This window comes from Canis aureus, chromosome 11 (genome assembly GCF_053574225.1).
Source record: "Canis aureus isolate CA01 chromosome 11, VMU_Caureus_v.1.0, whole genome shotgun sequence".
Lineage (NCBI taxonomy): Eukaryota > Metazoa > Chordata > Mammalia > Carnivora > Canidae > Canis > Canis aureus.
This window is the reverse complement of record NC_135621.1, coordinates 46,550,243-46,570,512: the sequence shown is the minus strand read 5'-3', so window position 1 is coordinate 46,570,512 and position 20,270 is coordinate 46,550,243. Positions and strand designations below refer to the sequence as shown.

General features: G+C 48.9%; 1 protein-coding gene across 2 annotated transcripts in view; it reads right to left on the bottom strand.

The window, feature by feature from the left end:
* CRACDL (CRACD like) overlaps positions 1–15,790 on the bottom strand; it is a 135,056-nt gene extending 119,266 nt beyond the window's left edge. The window contains exon 1 of one of the 2 annotated variants that reach the window (XM_077915051.1): positions 15,308–15,790. The gene's annotated coding sequence lies outside the window, so the exon portion shown is untranslated. Of the gene's footprint in view, positions 1–14,494; positions 14,621–15,307 lie in introns of those variants that run through there. The other variant, XM_077915050.1, reaches the window with a different exon arrangement.
* Positions 15,791–20,270: the final 4,480 nt, after the last annotated feature.

Genomic DNA, 20,270 nt, shown 5'->3' with positions numbered 1-20,270 from the left:
TTTTCAGAGTGGATGGGATGCAGGCCAGCTCAGCCTTGCACTCTTGGACTCTCCCCAGACGAGGTCTCAGGCTCCTCCCTCCCTCAAAAAGGTGGGCGTCTCAGTCTTGGAAATCAAATCTGCCAAACCACAGCCCAGACATGCTCAGAGGAAGGCCAAAGGCCTCAAGCCCGGCCACACAGAAGATTCACCTGTAAAGCTTGTTTTTTGTTTTTTGTTTTTTTTTGTAAAGCTTGTTAAACACAAACCATGGTCCCACCCAGACCTCCTGAGTCAGCCTAGTAGGTGAGGCTGGGGCAGCCACAAGGGGTGCTGGTAGCAGGCCAAGGCACCACCCAGGGAAGCGCACTTCCACCTCCTTGGCCTGCCCTGAATGAGGCAGAGTAGACCAGCAAAGGAGAAGGAAACCAACATTTGACAATGCCTGGAGGCGAGGCACTGGGCTAGGAAGGCACCTGACATGAATTAGCTGATTCCCTCAGCAAACCTGTATGAGTCACTACACCAACTTACAGACGAGGAAACACGTTCAAAGGCATATGTTTCACCCCCCAAGTGACCAGGTTGGGACTAGAACCAAACCAAACCAAACCAAACAAATCCATATTTGAGAAATCCAAACTTTTCTGGTTTAGCTAATACTCTCAAGGTCCTAAAATTTCCTCGTATCTCTCTCTCCATGACCCCTCAACCTGAGTTGAGTAAGCACTTGGATGCAAAACCAAGGGCTGTTTGCCTTCAATGAACAGGTGTGGCCAAGGTGGAGACAATCTTTTCAGGGTCCCTGCTTTCCCTCCAGCCCATCTGCATCCAGGCATTGCTAGGCCAGGCCGCTGAGAGGTCCCTTCCTACCCCGGGTCACCCCCACCTGTGCGACTCTGCTCAGACAGTTCCCTGGGTCAGGAGGTCCCTCTGCCACACCTGCTCCCAGGCCAGTCACTCTTCTTTGGGCTCTTGACACATTTGCCTATTTAGGCGCTCTCTTCTATTTTTTTAAAAAAGATTTTATTTATTTATTCATGAGAGTCACAGAGAGAGGCAGAGACACAGGCAGAGGGAGAAGCAGGCTCCCTTCAGGGAGCCTGATGCGGGACTTGATCCCAGGACCCCGGAATTACAACCTGAGCTGAAGGCAGACACTCAACCACTGAGCCACCGAGGCACCCTGGAGTTCTCCTCTATTAAAGAAAAATTTTAAAGTAAATGTCAAATTGCACCAGCATAAAGATGGTTATGTATTAAAACAACTTTTTTTAATGTTTTAAGGAAACTTAAGTGTTTCCTTTTTAATGTTTCCTTTAAGGAAAACTTCATGTTTCCTTTCTGATTTTAAAAGAAATTAAAACAATTCTGTGGGTCCCTAAAACTATTATGAAGTCTCGGCATCATGCCTCCCATATCTACTGGGCCAGTCAGCAGCCCCCATCCTACCATGAGGTTCCCCGGAAACTCCCTGTGGAAGCCCCAGCTCAAGCCTCCCCACATACCCGCCCTGGCGGAATCCACTGCCCTCCCCATCACATCTGCTGCCCTTATACTGATACATCTAGAGCGACTGGATAGGCTGTGAGCTCCAGGGGGGCCTTGATAAGGGCGTACTGAAGGAACACAACAGAAAAACAGACGTGAACTTTAACCAGATGAACTGAGACATTGGAGAGACCTCTGCCTGATTTTCTTGTGACTATGTCTTTCATATTCAAACTAGCTTAACATCCGGCTATCTCTCACAGGCAAACAGGAGGCCAAGGCACCCTTCAAGACTGGGTTACTGGGGGGAAAAACATGGCCACAAGAGTCCCAGAGCCTTCTGCTGTAACACCTCAGACGCCTTGGAAGTGTTGCAGTGACCAATGCTTGGGATTGTTTTTAACGCCTATGAGCTAAGAAATAAGTAAATCTGGAATTTTTAAAAAAGCAATAATTAATAATTGGAAATTTAATGCCTGCTACATCTTTTACATTTGTCTTCATGTTTGGTTACTTCTTTTAGACCATATTCTCTAAATTTATATATTTTTTTCAATTAAAGTATGTTTATCCTAAAAATAAATTTGGGAGCAGAAAGCTATTTGGTCTCCTTGCCCAAGGAGGCCTCATCCACTGCAGAAGCAACCTGATCCCAGGCACCCCCTGGTGGAACATGCTGATATTGCAGGCAAAGGACCCACCAGGTACATCCACTTTTTTTTTTTATTTTTATTTATTTATTTTTTTAATTTTTATTTATTTATGATAGTCACAGAGAGAGAGAGGCAGAGACACAGGCAGAGGGAGAAGCAGGCTCCATGCACCGGGAGCCCGATGTGGGATTCGATCCCGGGTCTCCAGGATCGCGCCCTGGGCCAAAGGCAGGCGCCAAATCGCTGCGCCACCGAGGGATCCCGACTTTTTTTTTTAAAGGTTACAAATATGCAATCGCCAAACATATATCCTTAGTTTCTTTACGTGTGAATCCCTGATCTACATGCATTATCTGGAAAGAGCATCAATATTACATCACATACATATACAGGTTATTTTTTCCCTAATACATGTAGATGCAGTATTATCTAAAATTATCTAGATGAGCTTCAACATTCAGTGTGTTTTTGTTTACATATATTTCCCTCATTTATGGCCCATGAAAATATAGTTACTGTAATGTGAGAGGTTTCCCAAATTGTTCATTCTCAGAAAGATCAGTCAGTCTGGCTTTCAGGGTGAATCTACAGCCTGTAAGAAACCACATGCCATAAAAAAAAAAGAAGAAGAAAAAGAAAAGAAAGAAAAAAGAAAAGGCAGGCCATTCTGGACACTGCTCACTGATGTGACTTCAGATGGGGATTCCAGTTTGGTCGGCTGTGAAGGGCTTAAACGGCACCTTTGTACCAAAGACACTATGTCCATTAGAAGAGCAAAGAACTGGTGAGATGTCAACTGGATGTCCCAACAGAGGTGTTTATTTGGGAAAGGAGGAGAAACAAGAACAGATGATGTTTGAGAAGTACCTGCTCCTGCAGCTAATCATGCTGGTACATGGTGAACAGTTCACTTAGGATGGCCCCACGGCGCCAGACTCAGGACACAACCCACCCCCCACCCCCCGGTCTTCTCGGACAGGTACAAGCCACCTTCACCTCTCTGAGCTTCAGTTTCCTCACCTCAAAATGGGGATAATCATTTCTACTTTTAAAGGTTATTCCAAGAATCGGTGGGATAATATATTCCTTAAATGTCTACTAGTGCCTGGAATATAGTACGTGCTCAGCCAACAGGGGCTCCAATCCATTATCTCTCACTGCACCACTTCAGTTTTTATTCTCAGACACAGTGATGATGTGAAATGTTGGAGTTCAGAGAAAGAATTCTTGCGACATCTTTGGTGTATAACGGTTTTATTAAAGCACGGGGACAGGACCTGTGAGCAGAAAGAGTTGCCTGGGGGTCACGAGGAGAGTCCCTTTATATCCTTTCAAGTTGGGAGGCGGTAAGGAAGAGCCTAAGTCTCTAAGGAATTTGGAAGCAAGATTTCCAGGACCTTGAGGAGACTAGCTATTGTTAGGAAAGGGTCATTTACTACCATCTAGTAAACCCTTAGTCCTGAGGCCGTTCAGATATGTATCATGGGCCATAGGCTTGGAGGATGACTGCTAACATATGTCTTGGGGGTGGGGGTGGTAGAGATAAAGGAAATTTCCAAAGGGATTTTCATATGTTAAAGTAGACTCACGGGATCCTGGGCGTCAGGCTCACATCAAGCAAAGGCTGCCTTTTGTCTCTAGCAAAGTATTAACATCAAGGCAGCTGATTTCCTGGAGAAGGTCACTCTGCCTGTCTCAAGGACTTGTCAATGGGCTGTAAGTTGTAAGGAACTTTAATTTTTTTCCTGCATTTCTTTTGCCTGTGTTCTCCACATCAATGGCAGTCATTTAGGTTTTATTCCTTCAGGTGAACAAGTACTTAACCAACTGGAGCTAAGTATGTGCTTACCCTGGGCCAGGCACTCCAGCCAGCCCACACAATCACCCTCTGATATGGGTACTAGTCCCATCCCCATGTTCTAGATGGGGATCAGAGGCACTGAGAGACCACATGACTGGGAATGGGAGGGGCAGGCTTTGTGCCCAGAACCCCCAGTCACTAGACCTTATTCTGACTAGAAATGTATTAATAAAAATGGCTAAATTATAATAAGGCTTAATTATAATAAAATGCCATTTCTAACTCACTCTTATATACTGGTTGCAGCATATCTGCCATTTCCACATGAACTATTATTACCTTTGCTTCTCCCAACAACCCTGGGACGCACGTCTCTCAGTCTCCCAGTGTGCACAGGAGGAAAAGTGAGACTAAGGCCATCCTCAAGGTCACCCAGCCAGGGACCTGTCAGGGTGTGGTCAACCCAGCCCCCAGCCTGTGCCCTTCTGCCTACCTCCTCCACCTGTGACTTTCCCCTCCTCTCCTTTCCTGCAAAAGCTGCTCAGGCTGGCCGGGAGAGGCAGGAGGAAGAAGGGTCTCCAAGTAGACTCCAGTTGTGTGTGGGATGTAGGGAGATGGGCTCAGGGGGAAGTGTGTGGGATGTAGGGCGATGGGCTCAGGGGGAAGTGGACCATAAGGAGCCCTTCCCATGCCCCAGGCCCTGTGCACACCCAAGGGAATAATTTGCCAAGAATGTTCACTCCCAATAAGTAAAACCCTGGGGGAGTTATAAAGACGCTTCCCAGCCATTGCCAAGTTAATAGTTCACAACAGGTTAAAAACAAGGCAACAAGGAAAGGACACAGGATTCAAATCCCTGCTCCACTGTGTACTGATGATTAAGTCCTATAATCTCTCTGTACCTCAGTTTGTTCCTCTGTAAAATGAGGATAAGAACAGTGAGGGGTGGAGCAATCATGACAGCACCTGGGCGTGTACACTAACTAGTAATAGGGATAGAGCCAACAACCACACAGTGCTTGTACAAGCAGAAGGGTAAGTGCCTGGGTTGTTTTCAAGGGGAAATCCTCTCCTGAGAGAAATGGGGGTGGGAGGTGAAGCTGGGTTCACAGCTCTTTCACTCACTAGCTGGGAGACCTCAGCCAAGTTAATTCACTTCTCTGGGTCTCGGTTTCCTTATTTATAAGATGCACACGGTGACGGAAAGTCGTCAGTGAAAGAAAGTGAAACACCCAAAATGGTGCCCAGAGTTCAACAGGCAGTAAATACAGTGACTGGCTCTGACATCACCAACTCTTTGGGCTGGAAAGAGACTCTTCTAATCACACACATACCCACACTTTATTACTTTAAAGCACAAAACTGGTGGCGGGGTGGAGGGGTGCGTGGGATTATGCAACAGGCAGCCTGGATCATCCAGTGTTTATATGCCCCCCCCCCCAAAAAACATTTTATATGGTTAGAAGGACTGAAAGAAAAACATCTGTTGCTGGTAAAAATATTCTGGTTTACTTCATAATATACAATCAGGGTACACCCCCCCAAAAGAAAAAGAAAGAAAAATAGCATTATATATAAGTCAAGTCCTATTTTTAATTCCTAGAAGGAAGGTGCTATAGAAATCCCAGGTGAATCACTTGGGATATATCAAATCACTATTACTTTCTCTTTTTCAAAAGATATGGATTTTTTTAATGGGTTTCTAAAACATGACCTGCTGGGCCCTCCAAAGACCAGTCCCAAGGGCTATCACATCCCACCGTGAGTTAGAGGGCGCTGGGCTCTTCTCTCGTCACCCCAGCATCCACCTTGGGGCTTCACATTAGGGGCCAGCAGGTTACTTTAAATAGTCCGTCTCCGAAGGGGTAACATTACTGTAAGTGAGAGAGGGCCTGTTTAGGGTCAGAAAGATGTGCGCCGTCAGGTCTGTGGCCACTCCCCACCCCCAGAGTCACCAGAACACCGTGGCCCACCCAATGGGCTTTAAAGACTTGTTAAAGTCTTTCCTGGAAGCGTCCCTCAGCAATGCTTTTCTTGAACAACTGAAAATACAGTAATTCGCTCAGAGGGGGACCTTGGCACTATACAAACACCTGAATTCATAGTAATTATGAAAAAAAAAAAAAGCCTGTTTGAAGAGGCAAGGAGAAAGTTTATAAATTGACTGCTAATCAATTACGGCTCATGAAAAAAAAAACTAGCTCTCCACTTGGTGGTATGTTAACTCATGCTTCCTCCCCCTGCCTAAGAACGGAGGGGTGTTCAGCATTCACATAGCACTGCCAAGAAAGGAGCAGAGAGAGCAAAGGGTCTCCAGTACTGAGAGAAAACAACCAGACAACCCACACCCTTCCTACTGAGGCTGGTCTCTGGGGATCTGATTTTCAAATAAATACATGGTCTATAGACAAGGCAAGTATGCGGGAACCATTTGTATGTGGCTTCATGTTGTTTTGCTACCTATTCTGAGCAAAGCTCAGGCTGGGGAAGCTTCTAATCTGGTTTCCAAGAGAGAGCAGGAAGGGGCCTTGGACATGATGTCCAAGGGGACTGAAATGAAAACCTCACCCATGAAAGACAGTGGGCCTTCTCTGAGAGCAGAATTACTGGTTCTGTGAGACAGGGACCAGGCCCTCTGTACCTGTGGCTACATTCTGTGAACCTCACCTCTGCCTGCATCCAGTACAACACTAAAAGGGCAACATTAGAAAGATACATAAAGGCTGAGATTCTATTCACATTCCGTGGCTCCCTCCCTGCCAGGCTCCCCACGTAGAGGACTTTCCTGTGCATCTCTGCTAACAGACACTACTGCTGTGTAGTGTCAGGTTTTCCTGTGTGTATGTGTGTGTGTGTGTGGGGGGGGGAGGTCCCAGAGCCTCTTCCCAGCTCGCTGGATGGACACTGCGCAGGTGGAGGGACCCTCCGCAGAACAGGTCAGGCTCCCGGCCGGCCAGCTCTGTAGTGTGGCTCTGGGGGTCACTCCTGCCGGGCTGGCCAAAGGCCAAGCTTCTAATAATTCTGTCCCCCCTGAATTTCCTGCATTAAATCTTCTTCTGCCTAAACTAACTAGAGCAAATCCTGAATAATACAGAGGCTGAAGACACTGTCGACCAAGATGCAAGAAATTTCATCAAAAACAAAACAAAACAAAACAAAAACCCAAAAACCTTTACTGTGAAAGAAAATTATTCCAGGTAGGACATATCAAAGGAGGAGACATGTACATACACAGGAAACGTACTTATGAGCTAGTACTTGAAAGGAAGCAACCAGAAAAATGGGCAAAAGAGCATGGACTGGGATGTTCACCGTCCTGTTGTTACTAAGAAGCAAAAGGTTGAAAATAACCTAAGTAAACGTCCATGCAACAGGGGACTTGTATAAGCTGGGCCTACCCGGACGATGGGACTTCCTCACAGCCACACAACTGATGTTAAGGAAGAACATCTAATGATGTGAGAAAGAGACTCCACACATACTACTAATTTTTAAAAGGCAGCACAAAACAATACAGACATCACCTCTTTGTGTTAAATATATCCTTTTGTGCACACACATGCATACACGTATATATTCAGCATGGCGAGGATAAAAGTTTGGGAGGATATGCACCCAAATCCATCAAGACGCCCACTCATGTTCCACCCCCGGGTTCCCTGGGTGGTGGAGTCCGCGTGCTGTGCGGCCCCTGGCCTCGTGCCACACGAGGGAGCAGCCAAAGAGCAGCCTGACTGTGACGAGCCAAATCACAAGTCTGGTCGGCACTCCAGACGGCTGGCAGGCCTGCTCCGTGCCAAGTTTGCCGCCTTCTGGGCCTTCCCTGCTTGCTGGCCTGGCCGAGTCCTGTCTGCAGTGGTTCCTTCACCACCTGGAGGTGCCCCTGGGATGTCCCAGGACCCATGAAACACAGCCAGTAATTTCAGTTCTCAACGTGGTACCGGGGAAGCCTTGCCTACCCGAACACCTCAACTGAAAGAACCATCTTTGCTCACAAAGGCCGTGAGGGAAACAAGATGACACTGGCCAAGCCTCGGAAAACACTGACTCAAACCTGCAAATGTTTTGTGCTTATACCTGAAGAGCCTGTTTCACCCAGACAATATACCGGGAACGCTACTACATGGCGATTTAGAGACCTGACTTCCAATGGAGCATGCAGCTGACACCCAGCAACCATCCAAATACACAGCACCACTTCATATCCTGTGGAAATAATCCCAGTTTGCAAAGAATGAATCACCAGGTGAAGTGGCCCGACTGAGTGATTCAGACGTCAAGTGCGTGGGTCTGACCCACCAACAAGCCCCGTCCTCCTCTTCGCTTCCAGCGTTAGCACTTGTGGCTGCCAAGTCCTAAACCCCCCATGCAGAAAGGACCTGCGAAAAAGTTCTTGCTACCACTTCTTAAAGGGAAGGGGTAGGAAAAGATGGGTAATTAAAGCATTACAGTGTGGTATTAAACCCAAGTGGAAACATCAGGTGCAGAGAGGGGACGGTGCTTCAGAGCAGCTCAAAGCATTGCCCACAACATTAAGAACCCAAGACATCCAGCTCTGAGCCTAGGCCCCGGGACAAGAGTGGCCCCACACCCAGCGCTCCTGTCCCTGCACCTCTTGGGTGCAGAAGCTGTGCCTGGCCATACAGCTACAACCAAAAAGACCTAACCTGCCCAAGGCTCAAAGCAGCATGTACAGCCTCACTGATGGGCATCCGCCCATGGGCACTCTTTCCTGAGGAGTCAAGAGCAGAAACCAGCTCTGAGCATGCAGTTCAGTGTGGGTCTGCAAACCTGAAGTAACCATGAGCAAGGTGTATGAGCGTACACAGACCCGACCCTGGTCCCAGAGGTCCCCATGCACCTCAGACTCCCCCATCTTGATGGGACAATGGCTTCACAAAAATACATTCAACCTGGAACCTGATTTTAAGAGACTAGCTAGTGTAATGTATATTTGTTGAATTGTTTGGGAATATTCAATCCTAAAGAGAAGACAGCAAAGGCGGTGGATGACTTGTAGGACAGGTTTAGTAAAGATAAAGCTCAGTAAAGAGAGCACATATATATTAAACATAGACAGAAAGCTGTGGAAAGACAAGAGATACCTAATATTCACGATGCACTAAATATACCCAAGGCAGCTGGGCAGTAAATATTCATGATACAATAAATGCTGAAAAAGTACTAAATATTCATGATAAATTCACATGCATGAGACTAAATAAGAGGAATTTGATATTGGTTGCAATTTGGTTACCCATTGGTGACACCCATTCTGATCCTCTAACCCATAGCTGTTCATCAGGCTCACTGGGGATCCACAGATGGGGGAGGGACAGAAGTATCCCTACATCTCTCCATTAGAATGTGTATGTGTGTGTGTGTGTGTGTGAGAGAGAGAGAGAGAGACAGAGAGAGACTGGCCCAGGGCACCTCCTGTCACAGCCCTGCTGCTAGTACTTTAACTCTGGTCTTTGTAACCACTTATCAGCAGGGAAAGCCAATGCCGCAGAGAGAGCTGGAACACATGAACACGGTATACACCAGGACTCAGATGTTGAGGGTCTTCCACCGCTTGCACCCTCTCCTACCTGTGGCACCTTCCCTATCTCCTTCCCCTTCCTTCTCACTGTGCGTTTTACATCACACCAAGGTCTTTCCCACACGCCATTTACCACCAGCTCTGTTAAGGAGCACTTTGCAGCAGATCTGCTCATTTTCCTAAATGCCATCAGATCTCAGATGCAGAAGGACCCTTTACTGCTTCAGGGTACTTATTAGGTGGCCCTAGCGGAATTATAAGTGCCCTTTCACCTTCTAAAAAAGACAATGGAAGAATAATAGTCATAAATAACTTATGAAGCATTTCTTCTGCTGATACAGTACCACAAGTGATACTTGTGTGTATGTGGGTGAATCACCCCGCACCCCATCCTATGGGTGCCCGAGGTCACAGGGACTCCACGTGACACAGCTGAAACCAGAGCTCTGACCGCCACGTTGGCTGGACCACCTGCTCTAAGAAAGCAGAACATCTCTGACATTTTCATATCCCACATTCAGGGCAGCTGGTCTGAGAGCAGTTTCACACACCACAGCTAAGTTTTCTGTTGCCTCCCACAGACATGAGAATTTAGGGGGGCAGAAACCATAGAGAGACTGGTGTATGGACCTCAGAGGTGAGCCCAAGTATTCTGAAGTTCTCAAACTTCATAAATTTACAAATCTGCCTCACACACCAGGGCTAGGAAAAGGCTTGAGCAAATAAATAACTTTCCACTCCCCACCTTTCAAAAGGATCTTTTGTAATTTCTTTTCACAGACACCTTAATCATAAGAAAAATACTTGAGAGTGTTTCCTCTTAGGAATCTGCACAGGAATAGTGCAAGGGTCTGCATGGAGCCAGGGACTGATGCCAGTGAGGAGGGACCCCTCGCTGCATGGTCACACCTGTATCACTGTCTCTTGTCAATAAGCCACTAAATTCTCATGGCATCTTCTGGTTCATGACCTGCTGAGCTCAGAATTACAGGTGACAGCACGTGAAAGCAATACAAAGAATTCTCAGGTAATTCCTCAGGGTCTCAAGGACCACTAGCCTGACCTAAAAGTTTGAAATTATTTTCCAGATACAAATATCTAAGAAAAGTTAGATGAAAACTCCTCTGATTTCCATTGTGGAGGGAAAACACAAAGAATTTAGGATGTTGATCTTTTCTGTTGTCCTACCTACAGATGACAGTAGCTGTGCCAGTGTTTATAGCTACCTAGACAACCAAAGGGATAATCATGTCACCAGGAAGGGTTAAGCAATGAGCGGGTCCTGAAAGGCCACTCCTGGGAAAGTCTTCTGTCTCTAGGCACTCAAGAACTCCTTCTCATGGAAAGTTCTCTTTTATCTCAGATCCATGTGGTTAAGTTTTAATGCTACGTAAAGTCACCTCCTCCAAGAAGTCTTCCCTGACCACTTCACCTTCCACTGAATGTGGGAAAAAAAAAAAAACAAAAAAAAAAACCACAAACCCAGAGCTTAGGTTCACATCTTTAGGCTTCCTAAAGGCTAATCTTATTCTCCAAATAATTCTTAAGCACTCTGAAGAAGCAACTAATTATGATTTGGATTTTTCTGTATTTCCCCTATGTTTTTAATAAATGCCAAGTACATGGAGGATGGTTCTGATAATGAAGAAACAGCAGCATAAATAGGGGTGACAGTTTGAAAGACATTAATCCAAATGAAATTGGTTTACTGGGCTGCACTCGGTAACATGCTAGCAGAAAGCTAGTCTCTTCTCCCATCTACCACCAAAGCTTCAAAGCTGCTCTTTCCCCATTTCCTCCCAGCCTGTGACTGGTATGTCCAGCAGGTCCTACAGTCTTCCCAGTCTTTTTCACACATTAAGAAGCCCAGCGCACATGGCCCAGGTCAGCCTGCCAGGAAGATGGGACCGGGGACCGGGGCAGGGAGGGGGGTAGGGAGAAGAGGGGAACTTCTTCCCTATTTTCCCAATTTGCTCCTCTATGCCTCCTTCCCACACCACCAGGATACATGTGATTTTTCTGGGGGTGGGGGTAACAGAAAAAGATGTTGGGCGGTAGGGGAGGGGGGTAATAGAAAAAGATGTTTAAATTCCCTTTGCATATCAAGAGAAGAGCTTGGAAGGGTTGATTCCAGAGCTTTATTCTAAGTCATAATGCACAGGGGACAGAAGATATGAACTAAGGAAGACCTGCCCCACAAGCTTAAAAGAAAAGAAGAATTAGAAGAATAAGGAGAAGGAGAAGGAGAAGAAGAAGAAACAGCAGCAGCAGCAGCAACAGGTCTTGGAATGCCTGGTTGGATCAGTCCATGGTGAAGCATGAAATTCTTGATCTCAGGGTGGTTCTGAGACCCACATTACAAGTAGAGGTTATTCAAAAATAAAATCTTAAAACAACAAAAAAGGCTCTTCCGGTACCGAGAAAAGAGGAACCTGGAGAGACCAAGCCCCCCCATCCCTTGCCTGGAGAAAGGGTGGTAAGGGAAGAAAAATCCTTTGCAGGCTGAGAGAGACATGGAAAGCATGGGAAGTTTTCATCCTGCTTCCTACTGGGAACACTGGGGATGGCTCGGTACAGCGGGAATGGAAGCCTAGCATAGTGCCACGCAACCTGGGCAGCTTCTCAGGTGCCCAGGACAGACCTAGAAGAAATCCAGAATATGCAGACCTCTCGGCCAGATGCAGGAGCCAGGCCCCATCTGTGGCTTGTCCCATGAAACCTCACTGGACCATACTCAGTGGCAACAAGGAAAGGAGGCTCAGTCGTGGTGGGGAAACTCGCCAGAGGACAGCAAAAGGATCAGACGACCTGCAAGAGGCCACTCTTCCCCACACCCCAATGTGACTAAACCTGGGACCCAGAGACCACCTGCAGGGACAAGGGGCCCTCCAAGGGTAACCCAGAGAGACTGAGACACTGATTCTCAAGGGACCCAGCCGCTTTAAGCTAGTGACTGAGATAATACTACTTGACTTAAGCTCATGAAAATCACAATCATGAATGAGGACCAAAAGGGAACCAAAGCGGTGTGTCTGGAGTGGCAAAGTTAAATACACTTATAAAACATTTTGCATATTATTATGACTGTGGCTGATGAACTTTGCCACGCCAAAAATAACCCTCGGCAAGAAACACATCTGCTTTGATTCAACTGCTTCCGAAGTGTCTTCATGTAACACAAGCAGAATTTATGAGTGTCGGTGCAGGACAAGGCACAAGGCTAACCTCAAGAGGAAAAACACGTGGTTGCAAGCTCGCAAGGCGAATCTGGGCCCACCAAGCCATCACGGAAAACTTACCCTCCAGGAGGACCAGTGCCTTCATACACGTTCTCTCATTTAACGGGACAGCATCCCCGTGAGCTGGCTATTGTTAATTCCATTTTGCTGAATGGCAAACGGAGAGTCAGAAGGATTCGGTGACTAGGTCAAGATGACCAAGCTGAGTGGCCATACGATTAGGAAAGCCACCCTCTCACAGTCCCCATATGCCCAGTCCTATGCAACAGCCAGGTGCTGTGCATTAGCTGTGCAACACCCATGGAAGGTCTGCTTTGTAAAATTTTATAAATGAGAAAACTGATGCTTACAGAAGTTAAGAAACTTGACAGTCTAGAACTAGAGTGAGACAAGTGAGTATACTGAGGCTGCTCAGGCACAGTACTTAAGGAGATACCAAGAAACTCCCTAAGATGAACATTTTAATGCAGTTTCAGAACATCAAAACGAACACAAAATCCACATTGTACTAAATATCACGATTTTAAATAAAGACAGGATTCAGCAGTGATTTTTCCTTTTGCCTCAGGCTCCAACATGGCTCAGGGACACTGAGCCCCTGGCACTGGGACAGGGCCAGGAAACCAGCCACCTCAACCTTTCTCCACCAGTCCCCAAAGACAGGGATCCCAGAAACCACTGCTGGGCCCTCTCCAGATGTTTCCCCTCACAATTTCAAAACCTCAAGTGGTTCTTAGGAGTGACCACCATGCTCTGTAATGCCAGGTGTGTGTGTGGGGAGAGGGTGAGGGTGGCTGAGTTCCAAGCTGAATACCAGAGGTCTAAATAGATTTATTCCATGGTCCTGAGCGCGTGTTATGTAAATGAAGGAAGCCCGCAGACTTGAATAAGAGAGTAGGATATTTTAAGATACCAGCTTGAGAAGGTATGGGGTGGGCTCTAAAAGGATCACACAGCTGCTTGTCTCCCACTTGATAAATTTCCTGGCCCCAAATTAAGTGCTCAGCAGTGACACGATGCCAGCTGTCAGCCTGTACCTCCACAGGTCCAACTCAAACCGAGGCATTCCTTTTTCCCTTGTTTTTCGAAAGCCAAATGTCAGCTCATCTGAGTAGCTACCTAAGCTCCGATCACTGCTTACTTAACCTCAAAGTAAAGCCCTGCCTGATATGAAGATCTGTTTTGTTCATTAAAAATGTGAACACTGTGGTGAGCATTACGTATCGTATGGAACTGCCGAATCACTATGCTGCACACTGGAAACTAAGATCACGTTGTATGTCAACTATAATTTTTGTAAGAATCACATCCCCCCCCCCTCCCCGCAACTGGACTATTTCTTAGATCAAACCCAGAATCGCTTCCTGGTGGCTTGTAATCGAAGCCTAAAACCCGTTTACGAATCAAGCAGTAAAGTCCAAGGAAGACGCTCCGTGAAGCGTCCGCGGACTTCTCCCGCGGGGCCCTGGGGCGGCGGGGACGCAAGCACAGCGACGCCGCAGACCAGCGCTTCAGGCCCGCGGCACCGTCCTCCCGGTTCGGTTATTTTCGTAAAGCTTGAGGCTGCTGGGCTTCACCTCCCGACTCAAAGTTAAGTCCAGCAGAGCGAGCCACGGGAAAGTTTGGGCGCGCGGGGGAGCGCGTCTGCCGCCTCTCGGGCCGCGGGGACGGCGCCCCCACCCCCGCTCCGGGCGCCCGGCCGCCCCCGCCGCCCCCGCCGTCCCCGCCCCCCCGGGGCTCCCCGCGCCCCCGCCCGGCGGCCCACGCGCGCTTCCCATCGCCCCGGTACCTGGCGCAGGCGGCGGCCCGGGCTCGGCGAGGCGCCGGAGGGACGCCGTCCGCACGGTGCGGGCAACGCTTCCGCCGAGGGCGCGCGCGCCCGGCCGCCCCCGCCCCAGACCGCACGGACGCCCGCCCGCGCCGGAACGCCGAGGCCCGCGGCGCCACGCAGCAGGTGGCCGCCCGGCTCGCCGCGGTCCGGGTCGGGGCCCCGAGAGCGGGGCGCGGGCGCGGGCGCGGGCGCGACCCTCCGGCGGGCGGCCCTCAGCCGGCCTCGGGGCGCGCTCCCAGCTCCCGGCGCGCCGCTCCGCTCGGCTCCACCTCGGCTCGGCGGGGGCGGACGCCGCGCCGCTCAGCTCCGCTCCGCTCCGCTCGCCCGCGGCCGCCGCGCGCACCTCCCCCGCGGCGCGCCGCTCCCGCCGCTCCCGCCGGCCCCGCCGCTCCCGCCGCTCCCGCCGTCCCCGCCGTCCCCGCCGCTCCCGCCGTCCCCGCCGCCCCGCCGTCCCCGCCGTCCCCGCCGCTCCCGCCGCTCCCGCCGCCCCGCCGTCCCCGCCGTCCCCGCCGCTCCCTCCGGCCCCGCCGCCCGCGCCGCTCCCGCCGCCGCCGCCGGCCCCGCCGCCCCCGCCGCTCCCGCCGCCCCCGTCGGCCCCGCCGGCCCCGCCGCCCGGGTCGCAGCCGACAGCTGGCGGGGGAAGGCGCCGGGCGGCCCTGGCTCTCCGGTGCGCCCGGCCGGGACCCTCCCCGCCGCCCCGCCGCTCCCGCTGCCCCGCCGCGGCCGGCCCGCTCGGCGGCGCTGTCGGGGCTCCCGGCCAGGCCCCCCTACCTTGGAGAGGCCGGGGTCCAGCAGCGGCCCCGCGATCCGGCCCGACGCCAGCCTCAGGCTTCCAGGTCACTGCGGGGCTCGCGGCCCGACGGCGCGGGGCCTGGGGCGCTCCGGGTCCGCCTCGCCGAGCCGGCGGCCCGCGGGCCCGGGGCCGAAAGGAGTGGGCGCCGCGGGTGGGAAGTATGCATTTGAATAAAAGTAAAAGTATCTTTTTTTTTTTTTTTTTTTTTTATGACCGTGTGGGTCCCGAGCGTCTCCGGGCTAATTAGGGAAGCTGCCGCCTGTGTTGAGGTGAATCATTGTTGTGATACCGCAAGTGTGGGAAGAAAGGCTGCTGCCGCCTTCTCGGGCTCACTGCCCCCCCCCCCCTCCTTTTTTTCTTTTAAAGACAAGCTGGTCGGTGTAGGAAGCTTCCTGGCCTCGGGGGGTCGCCCAGCCCGCCCAGCGGAGCGCCCGCAGGACAGCGGCGGCGGCCGAACGCTCAGCACGGGACGCCCCCGCCCAGCCACGTGCCCGAGAGCGGGGCGGGGCGGGGCGGGGCGACCGACGTGAGCCGGGTCCCCGCGGAGACCGAGGCCGCCGAGCTTACACGCGAGCGGCTCACGCTCCAGCTACCGGAGATGAGGCTACCGGCGGAGAGTGCTACCCGACGTCCGATTCAGCGGCGACGTCGGCGGGGCGGGGGACCACCCTGAATCTGCACGACGTCCTAGGGCGCTGGGTCCGACGACTCCTCCCTGCAGACCCCGAGGCTGAGGCCCGCAGAAGCCAACACGCGCACAGCCAGCGGCAGCAGAGCCAGCGTAGAACCCGGAAAGGCTCTCCGCCTCGCGTTAAGCAGATCAAAATCCCAAATAGAAGAATCCGAGGCGGGGGGAAAAGGCTAAGGACAGAGGCCATTTACTTGAGCATAAAAAGAGAAATTTCCTTAAAAATTTTTTTAGAAGAATATAATCCATCTGGCACAAACTATTCACTTAAAAGCCTTCCTCGATGGTTAAGAGCTTTATAAATTCTTTGCATGAAGGGAATAGATAGATACTGGGGATCAGTCTACAGCCCCCCCCCCCCAAGTTAATAACCTGCATTTGAAATGAACAGGTGACTCATCACTCTCAGAGACAGTGACTTTGTTAGGTGTGTTTCCTCTTTTCAAAATCCTCAAACTAACCTAACTACAAGCGAATCTACACACCCTTCTCTCACCTTGAGCCTCTGCTTCTTTGCTATTCAAAATCACGCTTTTAATTATAACTACTAAATATTTATTGACTCTATAAGTTATCTTTTCACCTAACAATTTTATTTGTTCCAGAATATCTTAAGCCTCTGACTTTATTTGTGTGTGCTGTGGGTGGCTTTTGAAGTTACTGGCGGTTTTGAGAGAACAAAAACCAAAGTTCTTGGTGATTAGCTAAGGCTGAGAAAGAACATGGTGTCAACACCCAAAATAGAAAGCGGTAGGGAACTATGTGAATAGGTTAGGAAAAGTGGGTGATTATCTGGCATCTGGTAGAGCAAGCACCTTCATCCTTTAAAAATGTCCCCCTCCCACCTCCCAGTCACTTCCACCTTCTTGCTGAATACTCTGGTCTCCAGGGCCCTGCCGTGGGTTCAAGAGAGCTCTTTCCCTCCTTAATGCTTCTTGGACAAAACCTTGAAGCTGGATTAAGAAAAGGCTAAAATGTTAGCAAGGCTTTGCTAAAGGTTCAAAGGAAGTCGAGAACCATGTAGTTTCTGGAAGCCTGCACAGACAACCATAACACTAAGAGCAGGGGTTTGTTTTTTCCACCCTTCCCTGTCTCCCTCTCCAGGGTTCCAGAAAACCTCACAGCTATCCCTAAGAACCTCACTGATATGGCAAAAGAAAGAAGACTATGCTATTTCTAAGTATATTGCACCTCATCTGGGAACACATCTTTATCAAATGTTCTAAGCCATTTACAATAATTGCTCACTTAAATCATTCAGTCCCCAGAAGAACCCTGAGCTAAGATCAGCCATTACTCCCATTCTCCAGATGAGGTACTGTTATTCTCTCTATCCTGTGGATGGGGAGACTCAGGCATGAAAATGGTAAGTAATACGTGCACAGTCATACAGGAAGTAGCAGCAGATCCCCCAGTCTGCACCCTCAGCACTGAACATGCTGCCTTTCTAAAAGTGGCAACTAATTTCTGCAAACTCAAAACCACCTTTCAGCTTCAAAAAGAAAGAAGTAGCCCTTTCCACACTCAGGAAGAGGAATCCTTTGGGATATCAGAAAACGAGAGTATTTACGTCTAGTGTTTCATCCCAGGATTCTGCTCTTGGGTCTTCATAAGACACACAAATTGCCTGTCTTTCTTTGGGTTCCAAAAATAGACCCCAGGCATAGGCATCCCTACCCAGGTAGAGAATTGAAGTGAAGGATCAGCCAGGAGCCATCTAGGAAAAAACAGTGCCACCCGTCTTATGCCCAGGTGAGCCTTGGTGACAGAGATCAAACTAAAGAGCCTCACAGTCAAGAGGCCACATGAACCCTATTCCTAAGGAATTTTCTCCATAGGTTGACTATCTGGCAGTATCCAGATGCCAGCCACTATCCCTCTCAACCTCCTCCAGGCATATGACCATGCCATTTCCCTCTCTCAAAACCCTTCCACTGGTTTCCATGCAATTAGGAGAAAATCCAAATCCCTTAAGGGAGCCTGATCTGTTCCTTGCCAATTTCCTTCATGGGCTTCCTTTCAGTACCCCCATCTACTTACTGCACACCAAACTGGCCTTCTTCCAGTTACTAAACACCTCAACTTCTTTCCTGCCCTGGTGCCCTCACCTGAGCAGCTCCCTGTCCTGGATTACTTTGCTTCTGCCCTTCACCTTACCCTCGCCCTGCACCTTGCTAACTCCTTCTTATTCTTCAGGTTTTAGCTTAAGTGTCTTTCCTTTGGTCTTTTTTTCCTGGCCTGTGTTTCCCACTTGTACCTCTTTTTTAGAGTATCACTCTTGGTAGGGGGCTAATTCCAAAATTAAATCATACTGAATCCCCCCATCAGAGCATGACTCCAAGAGGGCAGAGTCGGTATCTGTTTTGAGCATTATTGTTGCATATCCAGCACTTAGCAGAGTGCTGCTACATAGTAGTTGCTTGATAAATATCTTTTAATCCATCAGCTCTGACCATGACTTGTCACAGCCTTGGATTGCTCTATCTCCCTCAAATGTATTACTCTACCTACTCTCTCTTTCCAACTCTTTCCTACCCTGGTCTTGCTCCCCCAAACTTCTGCTCTTTGCTCTCTTGTCCTAAGAGTCATCCCTCCATAGCATCCATCCTTCGCAGTCCTGATCCTCATGGACATCACCCCAACTGCTCCTCTACACTCCCAGTGCCTTCACCTCTTGGTCCTCCTGCTCTGCCTTCCTGGTTGAAACTTCACCTCTACATCAGGCTCCTCTGTTCCTACAGTCAGGCCTTTCCATGCTGCCAAGGAAAATCACAGAATCATGCAGACCAAAACCACAAAAATTTATAGTCTCCAGCCTTACTTGGGCCTTACTACCTTTAAACATTCTCTGAAAAAACAAGTGGGACAATACATAAAATAAGAAAGAAGGAAAGAGTCCAACCCCAGAGGAATCACTGTTGCTATTTTATTGTTTTTCCTTCCGGTTTTTCTTTTATAAAAAAGGCACTGGAGTCAGTCTGCAAATTCAAATGTCTTCTACAGAGCTGAGAGGAAGCCAAATACATAATTTTGAGTCCGGATTTTTTTCAACTACATTATAATACAAGTATCTTCTATGTGATAACCAAGTCCCCATAAATATAAATTTTAGTAACTGGCTAATAGTCCATCATGTGGATATAACCATTTATTTTACCATGTCCCTACTCATTGTTTTCAATTTGAAGGTATTCTGAAACATTCTTTGACAAATATCTGTGCACAAAATTTGTCTGCATTTATAATTATATCCTTTAGGAGAGATCCAGAGGAGGAATTCCTGAGTCAATGGCTATGAGTGGGTCCAAGAGACTGACTGAGCCAGAGGGTAGAAGAAGACCCAAAGGACATAACTGGACACTACTTCGTTTGTCTCTGGGCAGCTTCTCCTCTGGTTCCCCACAGCAGCTAGTCCTAACTGCTCTCATGTGGTGTGTGTTCTCAGTTCCCATCTTAGTCTTTTGAACAGACAGGTTTTCTTCCTTCTTCAGAGAAAATTAAAGTTACCAGGCATGAACTCGCTCAATGCCCCACCCCCACCTCAACAACACTGATCTACCAAGATGTAAGATGGTATCTCCCTAACTCTTAAATTCTGGATAAGATTGGCTTGGACCCTCTTCCTCCAAGATTACCACCTAGGAAGATGGATCTAATATGTAACTATGATCATGATACCTATCATTTATTGAGTACCTATTATACATTGTACCATCTTAGTTGCTTTCAATGATTCCCATTTGAGGGATCCCTGGGTGGCGCAGCGGTTTGGCGCCTGCCTTTGGCCCAGGGCGTGATCCTGGAGACCCGGGATTGAATCCCACATCGGGCTCCCAGTGCATGGAGCCTGCTTCTCCCTCTGCCTGTGTCTCTGCCTCTTTCTCTCTGTGACTATCATAAATAAATAAATAAATAAATAAATAAATAAATAAATAAATAAATAAGAGAAAAAAATTATTCCCATTTGAATTTCTGTTGTGCAATATGCCCAAGACCACCCTGAGTGTCAGACCACTAATAGGACTCCAAACTCTTGACTTTTATATGGTATTTCTAAGTATTTCCTACATATGGGGCTGAATTTTTCCAAATTTGAAAGGTGGTCTAGCATAATCCCATTTTTCACATGAGTCTGGAAATGTGGTCTAGAGATTATAGATTCTCATCTACATCATCTGATATTGATGCTTTGTTCTAAGAAATTGTCGGCAGGCATTAAGCACATTTGCTTTCTTTTATATTTCCTACTTCCT